The 15199-nt window shown below is 45.7% G+C and overlaps 1 long non-coding RNA gene across 2 annotated transcripts; it reads right to left on the bottom strand.

Moving 5' to 3' along the window:
• Nucleotides 1-5487: 5487 nt before the first annotated feature.
• Nucleotides 5488-15036, bottom strand: LOC311527559. Of its 2 annotated transcripts, none has more exons than XR_014713366.1 (3): nt 14919-15036; nt 14353-14412; nt 5488-7663 (listed from the first exon to the last, which is right to left on the bottom strand). It is a non-coding gene; the product is annotated as an uncharacterized lncRNA (long non-coding RNA). The 2 variants fall into 2 exon arrangements; XR_014713367.1 differs by lacking the exon at nt 5488-7663 and adding an exon at nt 9145-9457.
• Between the last annotated feature and the right edge of the window lie 163 nt (nt 15037-15199).

The following is a 15199-nucleotide window of genomic DNA, read 5'->3' as shown; positions in this document are numbered from 1 at the left end:
CCCAATGGCTGGGAACCACAGCCAATGGGAGCTGCAGGGGTGGTGCCTGCAGACAGGGCAACGCGCAGAGCTACCTGGCTGGCACCACGCCTCCACATATGAGTCGGAGTGGGGACATGCCACTGCTTCCAGGAGCATGGGGACGGGGCAGCGTGCAGAGCTGCCCGGCTGCGTCTCTGCGTGGGAACCGGAGGGGGACATACTGCTGCTTCCAGGAGCTTCTTGAGATAAGCGCCACCCAGAGCCTGCACCCCTGACCTCCTCCCATGCCCCAACACCCTGCCCCAGACCTGATCCCCCCCTCCTGCCCTCTGAACCTCTCGGTCCCAGGCTGGAGCACCCTTCTTCACCCAAAACCCCCCATCCCCAGCTGCACCCCAGAGTCTGCACCCCCAGCCAGAGCCCTCACCCCCCCTGAACCCCAACCCCCTGCCCCAGCCCGAAGCCCACCCCGCACTACGAACTCCTCATTTCTGGCCCCACCCCAGAGCCCGCACCCCCAGCCAGAGCCCTCCCGTACCCCAACCCCTAATTTTGTGAGCATTCATAGCCCACCATACAATTTCCATACCCAGATGTGGCCCTCGGTCCAAAAAGTTTGCCCACCCCTGTTCTAAATAGACTGGAGCAAATAATCTACTCTATAAATTTAACCACTTTTGCTCACAGAATGAGCATGAGCAGATCAGTTTCTTCCAATTCACTTATTTGAAACCACTCTAAGCTTTATTTCATTGCATTAGCTGGTCACAAACAGCTCACTGCAAGTATCTAATACTCTACACTCAGACTTTGAGCTGTGTTTGTTAATTGTGGCTAGCACATAACTCACATGATATTGCTTCTGTTCACAGACTGGGTGAGTATAATTTATAGGGCTTAATCCTGCAACCTGCTCCAGGAGGATAGATCCCTGCCCCCACTGGAGCCCCACTGAACAGGCTCAGAGACCCCCTTCAAACCCAATGGATTCAGTAAGAATCACAGAATCATAGAATATCAGGGTTGGAAGGGACCTCAGGAGGTCATCTAGTCCAACCCCCTGCTCAAAGCAGGACCAATCCCCAACTAAATCATCCCAGCCAGGACTTTGTCAAGCCTGACCGTAAAAACCTCTAAGGAAGGAGATTCCACCACCTCCCTAGGTAATCCATTCCAGTGCTTCACCACCCTCCTAGCGAAAAAGTTTTTCCTAGTATCCAACCTAAACCTTCCCCACTGCAAATTGAGACCATTACTCCTTGTTCTGTCATCTGGTACCACTGAGAACAGTTTAGATCCATCCTCTTTGGAACCCCCTTTCAGGTAGTTGAAAGCATCTATCAAATCCCCCCTCATTCTTCTCTTCTGCAGACTAAATAATTCCAGTTCCCTCAGCCCCTCCTCATAAGTCATGTGCTCCAGCCCCCTGATCATTTTTGTTGCCCTCCACTGGACTCTTTCCAATTTTTCCACATCCTTCTTGTAGTGTGGGGCCCCAAACTGGACCCAGTACTCCAGATGAGGCCTCACCAATGCCGAATAGAGGGGAATGATCACATCCCTCAATCTGCTGGCAATTCTCCTATTTATACAGCCCAAAATGCCATTAGCCTTCTTGGCAACAAGGGCACACAGCTGACTCATATCCAGCTTCTCGTCCACTGTAACCCCTAGGTCCTTTTCTGCAGAACTGCTGCCTAGCCACTTGGTCCCTAGTCTGTAGTGGTGCATGGGATTCTTCCGTTCTAAGTGCAGGACTCTTCACTTGTCCTTGTTGAACTGGAATTTTCCTTGTACTTAACAATAATACCTAGCTCTTACATAGTTAACAAAGCTGTGTGAACTCATCACCTTCATCATTTGCTTGTATGTTGTATCCGCAATCCCATCCTCTTCCTTTTGTGTTTCAACTAAGTCCTTCATGATGGGAATGGTCTCTTGTCGTGGGCACTTTCCAAACACAACGGGGCCTTGTTTCGAAATGGGGCCTTTGGCTGCTATTATAATATAATATAAATATTTACTACTAAACCCCGTGTGCCTTTGAATCTCTCAGGGAGTGCGAGCAGTTTAGGGAGATGCTGTAAAGAATCTAAATTAGGGAAGTTACAATGTGCCTAAGGTGTCAATCGCAGAAATATTAGGCTTCTGTAAAATACTGGCCCAGACTGTGCCACTCTCCCAACGAGTAGTACCTTACTTTTCAAGTAATCCCCTTGATTACAATGGCGCTGAGTGTGCAGTAAAGAACTACTCAACATGAGTAAGGGTCATGAATGGCTTTTTGGGGCTAAGTGCAGAGATTATGTTTAAATTGTCTTGGCATATTCACACAAAGGAACTGTCTAAATTTACAGTTCTAGTTGCAAAGGGTGTGGTCGGATCCTTGTCTGGCTTGTTAAATTGCTTCTCTGTCAGGGCTCTGGCAAAGGGTTTGGGGAATCCTGTTCCTTCACAGTCAAGCAGCATTCCATTCCATGTAGAATATAGCCTTTCAGGTGAGTACCCTATTGACCTCTATTTTAAGTACAGATATATCGATTCCACTGCAATTATAGGACCCTGCATAAGAGTTTAAAATTTGGTATCTACAAGCACTTGATCATTTGAGCTTAGAAACTCTGGTGCTAAAACATTCACCTAACACACCAAAGGGGTACAAGCACCAGTGCAGTAAGTTTATTTTGACAGGTTTCAGAGTAACAGCTGTGTTAGTCTGTATTCTCAAAAAGAAAAGGAGTACTTGTGGAACCTTAGAGACTAACCAATTTATTTGAGCATAAGCTTCTGTGAGCTACAGCTCTGTAGCTCACGAAAGCTTATGCTCAAATAAATTGGTTAGTCTCTAAGTTCCACAAGTACTCCTTTTCTTTTTAAGTTTATTTTAAAATTCAAGCAACTATGCAAATAAGCTTCTTTGCAACACTCAGATAGTTCAATGCCTAGGTCACCTTTGCTGAAGCCACACCTTTGGAAGGTGTGCCACCTATTACGTCATTAGGGAAGTTCAGAGAAGGGGTAGGACTTCCTCCTCCCCTTCTCTTTCTGCTGCCCACCTTTCTACTATGCAGTGGAACACTGCCCAGGTAGCTATAAACATCTCTCACACATCTAACATTGTGAACTCTTTACAAATAAAATACATCGCTATTTCAGGCCCAATCACATAGTTCTACTGACATGGGGCCGTATCTTCTGCTTCTATGTGATCCATGGTAGGAATGGACCTAATGCAAAATATCAGCTGAAGTGGACCAGTTTGCATAAAAAGAGATGGATCCAAGAGGTGAATTTAGCCTATTGTTATTACCTTGGTTAGCCATGTTAATCTCCTTGCTTTTTCATTTAGGCTATCCATTTTATTTTGATTTACATTTTTATCCAAGGAATATGAAAGATAGTTCCAATCTGACCAGTTCTCCCCCCCAGCTTCGTCTTTGATTGAGCCATGTCTCTGATAAAATACCAGAAAAGGTGGAGGAAAAATATTGTGCTGTATCAACATGAGATCCTCCTTTCCCTTTGGTGAAATTAGCATTTGCTCCCTCCAGTCCTGCTGAAATCTCTTGTCTAACAGAAGGTAAGCCTGAATTCTCTTGTGTGGGCATTTACAAATCTGGCCATGGCATTGAGAAACTATTGCCATAGTTAAATCTTCAGATACCGCCAATATTTGTCAGTTCTTCTAAGAAATCTTTGCTGTCACTATATCCCAGGAAATCCCATCTCCTTAATCTTGTTTTCCTTATTTATCATTAAGCCCAGCTCCCAGTAACAATCTGCATATGGGAATAAAATAACTCTTTAGAATGATCTACAATTAACATCTCCTCTATGTATCTCTAAAGACTTCAGTTAGGGATACCATTGCTTTCATTATCACAGTAATCTCACGAGGGAAATTAAAAGGCAAAAATCACCAAAATTACTAAGCTCCCTCATTGACTGTGCACCAGTCAACCTGCACATCATACTTCTCGACCTTGTAGTCTGCCAGTGTGTGACACTAGCCATCAAAATGTGTGACCAAGATGTGGGACATCTGTGTTTTGCTGCATGTCTTGCCATAATTGGCGGATCAAAACGGTTTATTAAAAAAACAAAAACAAACAAAAAATGTTGCGTTTTGAAGGATGCTTCGTCACTGTGTGAATTAAATGAGACAGTTTTCCAGACTGTTAAAACAGGGATCATTTGAGGAGGGGTTTCCCTGCTCACACTGGCGGCTGTGGATTTGGGGAGAAGGTTCTTACCTGGGCTTCTTCTGGGGCACCAAGGAGAGGGGTATTTGGTTAAGTGGGGTGGTCTCTACCCAGGCGACCCCCAAATTCAGTTAATGTTGCCCTCATGCTACCTATACACATATACTAAACCAATACAATACATGTAATGCTGCTGGTCCTACAAGCAGGACCGGGGCTGCAGGTTTGTATAATTTTTGGTGGTGCCCAAAACAGGTCCAAGTCCCACCCCCACCTGCCTTGTAAGCCGATATATATATTTTTAAAATAATGTAAAAATGGACTGGAAACAGTAAGCATTTAACAGTTTCCCTATATTGAACAATGTGGGTGTGGGGGGGGGGGATGAGGGCTCTGGCTGGGGGTGAGGGCTCTGGACTGAGGGTGGGAATGAGGGGTTTGGGGTGTGGGCGGGGGCTCAGGGCTAAGGCAGAGGATTGGGGTGTGGGGGGATGAGGGATCTGGCTGGGGGTGAGGGGTTTGGGGGGCGAGAGGGGGCTCAGGGCTAGGGCAGAGGGTTCAGGTGCAGGAGGGGTGGGCTCTGGGGTGGGCAGGGCTGGGGATGAGGAGTTGGGGTGCAGGCAGGCTGTCACGGGGCTGGGGCCAGAGAGGAGGACTCCACTGTCCCCTCAGCCATCTCCCCCCCAGCAGCACACTCACCTGGCACCAGCACTGCACATGCTACTAGAGGCCAGGCTCCTCTCAGGTCTAGGAAGCCCCCTGGCCTCCCTGTGGTGTGTGCCGGGTGTGGGGCGAGGGCTGCCATCATGTGTGTGCCGCCTCCTCTCCTCCCTCAGCCTGCTGCCGGCACAGCTCCCTTCTATAGCCAGCAGCAGCAGCAGCCATTGAGGGAGCACAGCGCGGAGCAGCAGGGCAGCCACCTGCTCAGGGCACAAGCAGGGACGCTCCGGGGGAGGTGTGCGGGGCCGGGGGATGCTCCAGAGGAGTCACGCGGGACAGCAGGTGGGGCCGAGGGAGAGACCCAGCCCTGAACATTGGTGGAACCGGGCCCCCGTGACCTGAATTTGCTGGAGCATGGGCACCACGGGCCCATATAACTCACTGCCCCTGTGCAGGACTCCATTACTGCTACCCTATTGCCCTCCTGGGCCTAGAGGCCCTTAGCCTCTTTTCTGGCAGCTTTGGGCTCAACACTCCCCTTTGTCTCAGGTGGATAAAAAAGTTTACTTCCTAAGTTAAAGTTCTTTATCCATCTTTAATAAAATGACTGAATGTTTCACACATAATGTTTCAATACGTACATGCAATTAAAAAGATAGCAACCTTACCTTTGTTAGTCCACACATAAATTCAATAGCCCCAGTCCTCACCTGTTCCAAAGTTGCTTTGCACCATGCTGGCAAGGAAATCACCAGTGGCTACTTATGGAGAGATCATTCCACTGTAGGCACAGTCAGTTTAATGACGCCTACGCAACCTATTGCATTTGGAGTGGTGGGTGTTGGGTGTGGCTAATGGAAAGGGGACATGGCCATGTTTTCCTGGAATCCCACCAATCTCCGTCTTCTATTATGTATTCTTGGGGCCTTTGGCAGTCATCTTAAATTAGAACAGTCTGAAGGCTACGCTAAATTATGCCAGGGGACTGATCTGGAGTATAGCTGGTCCAGAAACAAGGAGCACAAAAGTGTCTTACAGCTCCACTTCTGAGCTGTATTGTCTGCTTCTCAGCCACAGCCAAAGACTGGGTTAATACATTTGGTAAGGCACAATTATTAACTCACAGAATACTTATTTAAAAGATGCTAAACTACATATTTAATTACTTTCATCCACATGCGTAATTCTCCACTCAGTGTAGTAATGTAACAAAATTTACATTGGTATTTCAGAGGTGTCGGCACTGTCTGACTCTTTAAGTTCTCAGAGGCTACATCTATACTGGTACCTGGACAGGGGTACAGGGCCGTGTGTATGCTTGCACATATACCCATGCCTCTGCTGAGTGTCCACATATACTGTACTGGACACAGGTGCAGACTCTGTAGGTACCTGGGTACATCCCCACCCACTCTGCCTTCTTTTGGTGCATGAGGTTAGCTCTACAGTTTCAGGATCCATACCCCAGGGTTCTGTGCATCGGAGGAGAGGATCTAGGATTCACCTTGCTGTGTGTGGGAGGTACTGTAGACAGCTTTGCACATTTGACGATGGCACCACCCGCTCACCCTTCTCTCCTGCCCAACGTGGTCGAAGACGTAGAACAAGTGACTGATGATGCAGTTCTGCTCCTGTGGAACAAGTGTGTGTGTGTGTGTGTTGGACACAACCCGCAAGAATCTTGGGTGAATGGACCTTGACCCTTCTCAAAAGCTGAAAACGGATGACCAAGACAGTGACTGATCCACTGTTACTCCAAAACACAGAGACACCAGACACTGCTGGTCCTATGACTCTATGTCCATGGGTGTGGACCATCACTTCTGGACCAGGAGAACCAGCATAGTGTGGTGGGATCATATCATCTTGGAAAGCTGGCAGGATGACCAGTGGCTGCAGAACTTCAGCATGAGAAAGTAGACCTTCATACAGCTCTGTGGGTAATTGGCCTCAATCCTACCATAGCAGAGTACTAATTTCCAAAGATCCAAACCAGCACAGAAGCAGGTGGCTATTGCCCTCTGGGAGCTGGCAATACCAGACAGCTACTGGTCAGCTGCAAACCACTTCAGGGTGGGGAAGTCCACTGTCGGGACTGGTGCAAGATTCAACACTCATCTATGCTGGGGTGGTCTCCACCACCAAAGTACCAAAAATTATCGCTGAGTTCCAGAGAATGAGGTTTCCAAACTGCGTGGGGGGCATCGATGGCACCTACATCCCTCTACTTTGTCTACCAAAAGGCACGAGTGAGTGCATCAATCAAAAAGGTTACTCCTCACTCATTCTTCAAGGTGTAGTGGACCACAAAGTCAGATTTATGAACACTAACACTGGACACATGGGAAAGATTAATGATGCCAAGGTGATGAAGAGTCTGGGACTGTCATGGGGGATGGGGTGGGTCCTCTGTTTCAGCATCATGGTGGACTGTAGATGCAGTAGGAGGAGAAGGAGCTGGAGAAGAAGGTGCCAGTTCCAGATACAGGAGCAGCTATTGTGCAGGCAGAACCCAATTTCATTCCTCTATCACTTGTTCCAGGGATTGCAAAAGGGCATACTCCCAGTCCCTTTGGGCAAGCTCTGTGAGTCCTGCCCCAGGAACCAGATAATGAATGCCTCTTCTCTTTGAAAAAAATGTTCCTTGTGCTGCATAGCCTGTTCCTCCTACTCAGTAACCTGTTTTTCCCTTTCCCTCATAAAGGGAAACTGTTCCTGGCTCCTTCTGTTGATCCCAATGACCAGGTCTTCCAGGGTCCTTTTCTGTCTGCCCCTACTATTCCTGGGCAGAATGGGTTCACTCTGCTCAGCCGAAGGTCCTGCCAATTCAATCACAAAAACAGCATTATATTTTTTCTTCTCTTGGAAAGTGGGCAAGAAATCCCCCAAGATAACATAACTTTTGCTGTGAAATGCCACAATATTGATACTTTTCAGCATTTCAGGAATGCGATTGGTTCTCTGAGAACTTTTGCAGCTGCCTCGAAAGGAGCACCTGCTGAGAATGGTAGGTAGCTTGAACTATTTTTTTTAAATGTAATGTCACAAAGACTGTGATGGGGCCAGCACGTGCATTTGTTTCAGGGGCAACATTAACCGTTCTCATTTTTTTCTTTTCAGTCTGGCCATCATTTGGTGAACATAGCAGTTTTGAAAGTACTAGACTGGAAAAGGGACGTAGTTTTCCAGCCCTATGATGGGATCCAGCAGCCAGAGAGATGCTTGTGCTACTTGCCACCCCCTATAAATCACTGAATGCAGGGGTTTGGTGAGCTATGAAGGTGGACCAAGAAAATCTGTGCTACCCTTGAGTCTTCAGAACCAGTTGGAGTTCCTGCTGTACCAGAAGTTTGCTGACATATGCTTATGGGACTGGGAAGCAATCCAAATGGAAATAAACTACATTCTAAGCTAGCAGATGGAGACTGCATGGAGGCACATAAGCAAACCACTTCAAATGCCCACCGGTTCCCAAACCAGTCCCTGCAGCATCAGGAAATCCAGCTCCTTCATCCAGCGAAGACCAGAGAAAGGAACAGGGAAAGAAAGGATGATACATACGTGTGTGCCATGGACTTCCAATCAAGACTGCAAGCCACACACCTCCCCACTGCAAAGGGACACTGCATTGTGTTTATGCCACTGCCGCAGCAGATCCCTCACCTACTGCCCTTTCTCCTGGCTTGGGTGGCATGGCTGCAAGTGGAAAGATGCCAGCCACCAGAGCATGGGAATGCTTGAAAACTTTTTTACTGTAACAGAGGACCGCTATCACATTCTTTGGAGAAGCAAAGGTTCCCCTTCTCCTTTCCATGCGTAACTGGTCCTGATACTAAACCCACTCCCCCTCCCCCTTCTGAGTGGCTCCCGTTTGCAAGGGGTGTGTGTGTGTGGAGAGGGGGGTGTTACTGTAGTGAAAGTCTGTGACCTTGAAGGAGCAGAAAACAGCTGCAACGTTGGAGAACAATTAAACTTGCACAAATGTTCTGTCCCCAAACCAGCCCTTTCCACTCCCTCCATCACTGTCAGCCTGTTGGCCAACAAACACATAAACCCAGAAGCAATGTGACAGTTCGCTGATAATCTGTTCTACAGCTTCCACCAAAAGAAAAGCTTTATAGTGGTTTCAATAGACTGTTGAATTTACAGTTGTGCCTGGGTTGGGGGTCCTTTGATGGCCTTCCAGCCTGCACGCAGCTTTGGAGAAAGAAGGAGGTGATGTTGGTGGGGAGGGTGGGCTTTTACCTTACCTGCCTCAGGTTCCAATTCCTACTGAGTCTCAAGGTCCTCCTTGCTTGTCAGGAGGGGCTTGCTCAACCTGCTCCTCTGGGTAGAGATGCAGGAAAACAATACTCTTCTTTCTTCCTGGCCTCTTCCTCTGTGGTTCCCACTAACTCCACACCCTGGCCTTCATCAGCATCCTGTCGGACAATGAGGCCAGCAGGGTTGAAAAGGGGTCATGCGTCACCTCAGCCTCAATACTGGGTGCACTGGAGAGCACCTGGTCCAGCTCCTTGAAGAGTAGGCATGTTGGAGGACCCCTCTTGGAGTGATTGCTGGAGTCTTTTGCCCTCCGGTACCAGGCCAGTGATTTATCCGTTCCCAGCACTGTCCTGGAGTATGAAGAATGCCCACTGAAAATTCTCAGTAGAGGTGTAAGTTCCTGGTGCTGCAGGAGAAGTCATGGAGGACACTGAACTCTAAACACACATTTATCAGGATCCAGGTACTGCGTAGGCGAGTAGAGTAAAGACACTCCCGAACCCTGCAGTATGTACCCTGCAGGGATCTGTACTCACCCAAACAGTGTTTGCTCTTCTACACTACTGCTTTTAGCAGTGTAGTGTCCTGCTACCTCAATGCTGCTGGATTCTTTCTCTGCTACAGGGAAAGTTCCAGCAGAGGGGAAAGACTCGGGCAGCAGGAACGCAGTGGGGAAAGATTCCAGTAGCTTTCTGCTTCAGGACAATTTCCTTGTGGGGAGGAAAAGCTCCAGCAGCAACATATTGCAGAGAAAGGCTCTGGCAGCCTTTCCAATTTGCCTCCTAGCTGCTAGAGCCTTTCACTAACACTTGTGTAGCTATACACCACAATGTAGACACTGCCTGCTTTTCACTGTGGTGTGTACCTACACATTCCGTACAGGTCATCCCTTGAGGTGTGAAGTGTAGATGAAGCCCAAGCCACAAGCACACATTTCTGATCTCAGATGTTGATACAGAATGTCTACAATGGCCTGCTCTAAATACCACTGATGTCAAAGGGAGTGTTTCTAATGATTTCAGACAGCTTTGGATCAGACCCTAAGAAGAGGAGTTGACTGGAGAACTGTATTAACCGGAGTACTTTTGGACAGTCCCACCACACATTACTGTTTGACTCATTTCAATGTTTATATAATTTTGTAAGAATTTAAGAAACTGTAGCATTTATAATTTGTGGACAATTTATAATGTAGCATATACAGTGTTGATCAAACTATTGCTAAAGTGTCTGACTGAGGTGTTTTCTTTCCCCATTCTTTGGCTTGTTTAAAACATCAATGATTACACATTTAAATATCCACATTCTACTACTGAAGTCTGTAAAGTACAACTGCTTGTTTACCAACCACTATATAATTTATAAACAAACTCCTGTAGCAATTTTTTTTTAATTGAGTATGCATTTTTCTCAAGTCACCCTTTAAATTTGTTTCCAAGTATATGTTCACTAAAATTCAACAACTTGTCCATGGACCTGATCCAAATCAGATGGAAGTCAACAGGAATCTTTCCACCAACTTCAGTGGCCATTGGACTGAACCACACACAAAGAACACATTTATTGGTATACAAACTTCTTACACATGGTCAGAGTTCAAGCTGCTGTTTCTAATGAGGTGCGAGTATATTTACTGAATTATGAATGAGAGAGGAAGTGACTTTTTAGAATTTAAGAACCTTAACTCAGGCTTTTCTGTTTTTCTTTTTTAAAGAATGGAGTTCATTAACTTTAATCCCATGCAAACACAGGCCTGGATTTTCCAGGCCATCAAGTCTACTTTGCTCACCCAGAGCACCACTATGCCTGATACTTCACTGCTGCAAGCTCTCTGCGGGACCCAATGTCAGTTGGAGCAGATAACCCACAGCTCTAACTTTTACTAGGGCTAAGCAGCTCAGGATCAGGGTGCTGCAACCAGCTCCCTGACAATCCCCCCTCTTGGGTGAGGTGGTGAATCTGCAGCAGTTTTTTTTGTATTTGAATTCCCATTTTGCGGGAGGATTAAATGAAGAACCAGGATCAAAGTGATAACACATTTTCATTTCTTATTAATGCTTATTTGTGTGTATCGACTGAAGCATCATGCACAATAAAGGAAATGATTTCCAACATTTGTGAACATTTTACTACTCAGATGTTTACTATGGGAGTCTTAACTAGCAGCAAATATACAGTGCCAGTATAATGGTATTGAAGGATTTATCCAAAACCAGCTATGCATGTACAGCACTGACATTTTGGTAACAAGAGAGTGGATGTGAAACCAGCTGCACATATATAGTTTTTGTATTATGTTAAGACAAGAGCTGATGTGAAACCCTGCTTGGCATGTGTACCCTGACCATTTTAGTAAGGGAGTACTGGTGTAAAACTATTTGCTTGTGTATAGACCCATCAAAACTCAGCCTGGACCCATCTAATAAGCAGTGTGTTTGGGGAGGAAATATTTGATTTTCATATAAATTCAAGACAATGGGCCTATTCTTAGTTACACTAATGCCATTTTATGGCTCTCTGGTAGCATAAAGAGACTTTAAAAAAGGCAGATATTATCCCTTGAGAATATCCCCTCCGCTGGGGGCTTTCCAGCTGGTAGACAGGCTCTACACTAGCCGTATACCCAGCATAGGGGATGGACTGGGATGTGGCCAGAGCACACTGCACAATGGTTGTTGTTCTTTGCTTCCCAGGGCCCACGGGAACCAGAATACAGGTTAGAGAAGCCCCAAAGATGTTCTAATTTACATCAATAGCTAGACAGGGCCCTTCATTGGCTCAGAATATGAAGTTGATATAGAGAGCTGTAATAGAATAACTAAGAATCCAGCCCAATAACTCCCTAGTTTGTTTTCAATGCAACCTTAATTATGGAGTCACGGCCAGCACCACAATAATAATTATATACATTACTGCAACTGTAAAGTGTGGGAATATAACATACACAACAGCAACTCACCTGTTCTGGCATCAGGATGCAGCCATTGCCTCAGTTTCCCCTCTGGCTGGACAGTTTATTTGAGTTTGTTAGAGAATTGGTGCCCTCTGGCCAAAATAAGTGTTCTTCTTTTCTGGAGCTAACTAAGGGAGCATAAATAAGACCAGGACTCCCTCAGCTCTCCTTAAGCTCAACCAAAAATCACAGGATAGCTATGTGTCCCAACCCCAAGATTACACTGCTACCCTATTTCCCAGGATCACTTCCTTTCATGCCTGTCACTGGCCATATCTCAATCACCTCCACACCAGGAGATCCAACTACCAGCCTGGCCTCTTCCAACGAGCTCAAAACCCCTCCTACATCCTTTGCCTAGAGAGATCCCCACAGTTTACTGTCACCATGGCTCTTTACCTAGCCACACCAGGTTTCACCACAGCATTGGTATTTCTTTAGGTAACCAAAGACTGGCTCTCAAACTCATCAATCTCACTGGTCTGAGAAAGGTTGCCTTTTATAACCTGTCCATTTCCTATCATGCATTATAGTCCAGCCTACAATTACCAGACATCTCTCTGGGAACTACAATGTGCAGAATTCCCTACTTCTCCAGGCCAGAATTCAGAGCAGGGTGGCCTGGATCCAGACCTGCCCTTCAAAAGACAGACTGTCCTGTTACAAGTTACAACTATATACATATACACAAATATATTGAATAAATATATATGCAACTCCATATTTTATACTTGCAGTATGCAGTAAACTGATACTATACTGGTGTTTCCCAGCTGACTGCCCACTCATAATGATTTCTGAAGTATAAAGAGGAGATTCACAGAGTCACAGATTTTAAGACCAGAAGGGGTGATAACATTAATCTAGCCTGACCTTCTGCATAACCGAGACCACAGAATTTCACCCAACGCTTTCTGTATCTAAATATAATAAATAAACAAATAAATAAATAATACCTAGCTCTTTTCATCAGTAGATCTCAAATCTCTTTAAAAGTGAGGTAAGTATTATTAGCCACATTGTACACAGGGGGAAACCAACTACACATTCATATAGAATATTATTAACTATTATTATTACGCCATATGATGGCCCAACTAGCATGGTGGCTCAAGAGAGTAAGGGCCTTAATTAGGGGAAGTAATATGGTCAGAGTAGTGAGAGCGGAAGATGATTTTCACAGCTGTATTTTGGATGGATTGTAAGGGGATTGTGAGGAGAAGGATATAGTAGTCAAGGCGAGACGTGACTAAGGTGTGAGCAAGGTATTTAACCAATGAGGACAGACAGAAATTGTTGAAAATATATTCTAAGTGTGCTTAAAGTTATGAACATGCTCAAGTACTTTTCTGAAATGGGACCAGTGTCTTGCTATTTGTCTGGATAATGCCTAGCACCTTATGAGCACTAACATAATAAAATTAATTAAATAATATTAATAAATAACAGTGCACTAAAGACCTGATTTTTTGAGGTGACGGGCCCCTACAATTCCAGTTTAAATTAACAGGAGCTGAAAGCTCAGCACCTCTGAAAATCAGGCCTGAAGATAATTTGATGTGACTGCATGGAGAAGCAGGCAGAACCTGCTTTTAATTAACATGACAAAAAATACTTATCTTTTTACTTTGGGTGGCAGCATGGTCTAGTGGACAGGGCACTGGACTAGGAGCCAGGATAACTGAGTTCTATTCCCAAATTGCCCACTGACCTGCTGAATGATCTAGACCAAATAACCTTCTCTGTTTCTCTTCCCACTTTTGTCTTGTCTATTTTTAAGCTCTTCAGGGCAAAGCCTCTCTCTTATTACATGTATATAGCTACCACTATAAGGCCCCATTCTCATTTGTGATCTCTAGCCACTATCAGAATTCAAATAATAAAAACAATGTATACATATAGATATATGTAATTATATATTGTGAGAAAAATCACATTTGATTTTAGAAATGTTTCTGTACATATAAAATATATTATGCTTTACTTATTTTAATATTATTTTTCAATACCAAGACAAATTTATGCTGACACGGTCATCTATCAGATGGTTATTATATAATACGTATACTGTGGCAGTGACCAGTGGTCCAATCAGGGATTGGGACCCCAGTGTTCTAGGTGATGTACAAACACTATGAAGATGAAGACATAACTGCTCCCTTGAAAAGTTTAGGATCTATCTGTTTTAAGGAACTGTCTTATTACAATTGTGTGCAGGGCATATTTCTCCATAGGACCATTTGTGAGCTTTTTTGGTTAGCTGCGGAAAGACATTAAGAAAGAAAGACTTACTTTGTTTTGGTAAGTGTCCACTAGATGCGCAAAATTTGCACAGGTCTCAACATCTGCAATCTACATGCACAAAAGACACATTTACACATTAATATATGTGGGTGTCTCTATTGCTACAACATCATGCATTTGTACTTTAATGGTATCTGTTGTATTTGTGCACAAATATGATCAGCTGGATTGTGGGCACATGCATGCGTGAAGAGCCCATCACCCAAGTACTCACTGGGGGTCTTTCACTCACGCATGCAGGCCTCATTCCTTGACCCCCAGTATCTGAGAGAACCTCACTTGAGCACCAATATTTGTGCGTGCACACTTGTGTGCCAACCCCGTCACCAAAGCCCAGTATTTGTGTGCGTGCCCAGCCCTGCACATACACTCATTGGCACGATGGTGGTTGGTGGGGGCCCTATGCAGGTGGGAGCAGAGGCAGTGGCTGTCTCTCCCTTTGCACTGTTTACCTAGTCACACAATGATGAAATATAAAATCACAGGGAAGCCCCAGAACTCCTCATTAAAATCATGCTTGGAAGTGCCAGGGGATGGGGCTCCAGAGCACAGACCTCAGCAGCATGTGTCCCTCCCTCACCACCAGACAATGGGAGGAGTCACCACCAAGGCCCCAGTACATCACGACAGGGGAAGGGAAGAGCAGGGGGAAGACTAGTTCACTGCGTTCCTCAGGGCGGTGGAAGAGAACGAATGCGCCTGCGCACAGCACGCAGCCCTCTTGCGCTTGCGTAGAAGCTTTTGGTGTCGTAACCAATCTTGGCCCTCTTCCCGCCCCTTTGTGACACTGGCTTGATGATGGGCACGCAGTTATCCAATGGATGTGGGCTTTGCC

The sequence above is a fragment of the Lepidochelys olivacea genome (genome assembly GCF_965140295.1).
Source record: "Lepidochelys olivacea isolate rLepOli2 genome assembly, chromosome: 10".
Taxonomy (NCBI): domain Eukaryota; kingdom Metazoa; phylum Chordata; order Testudines; family Cheloniidae; genus Lepidochelys; species Lepidochelys olivacea.
The sequence above is the reverse complement of the archived record's forward strand: the minus strand, read 5'-3'. Positions and strand labels throughout refer to the sequence as shown.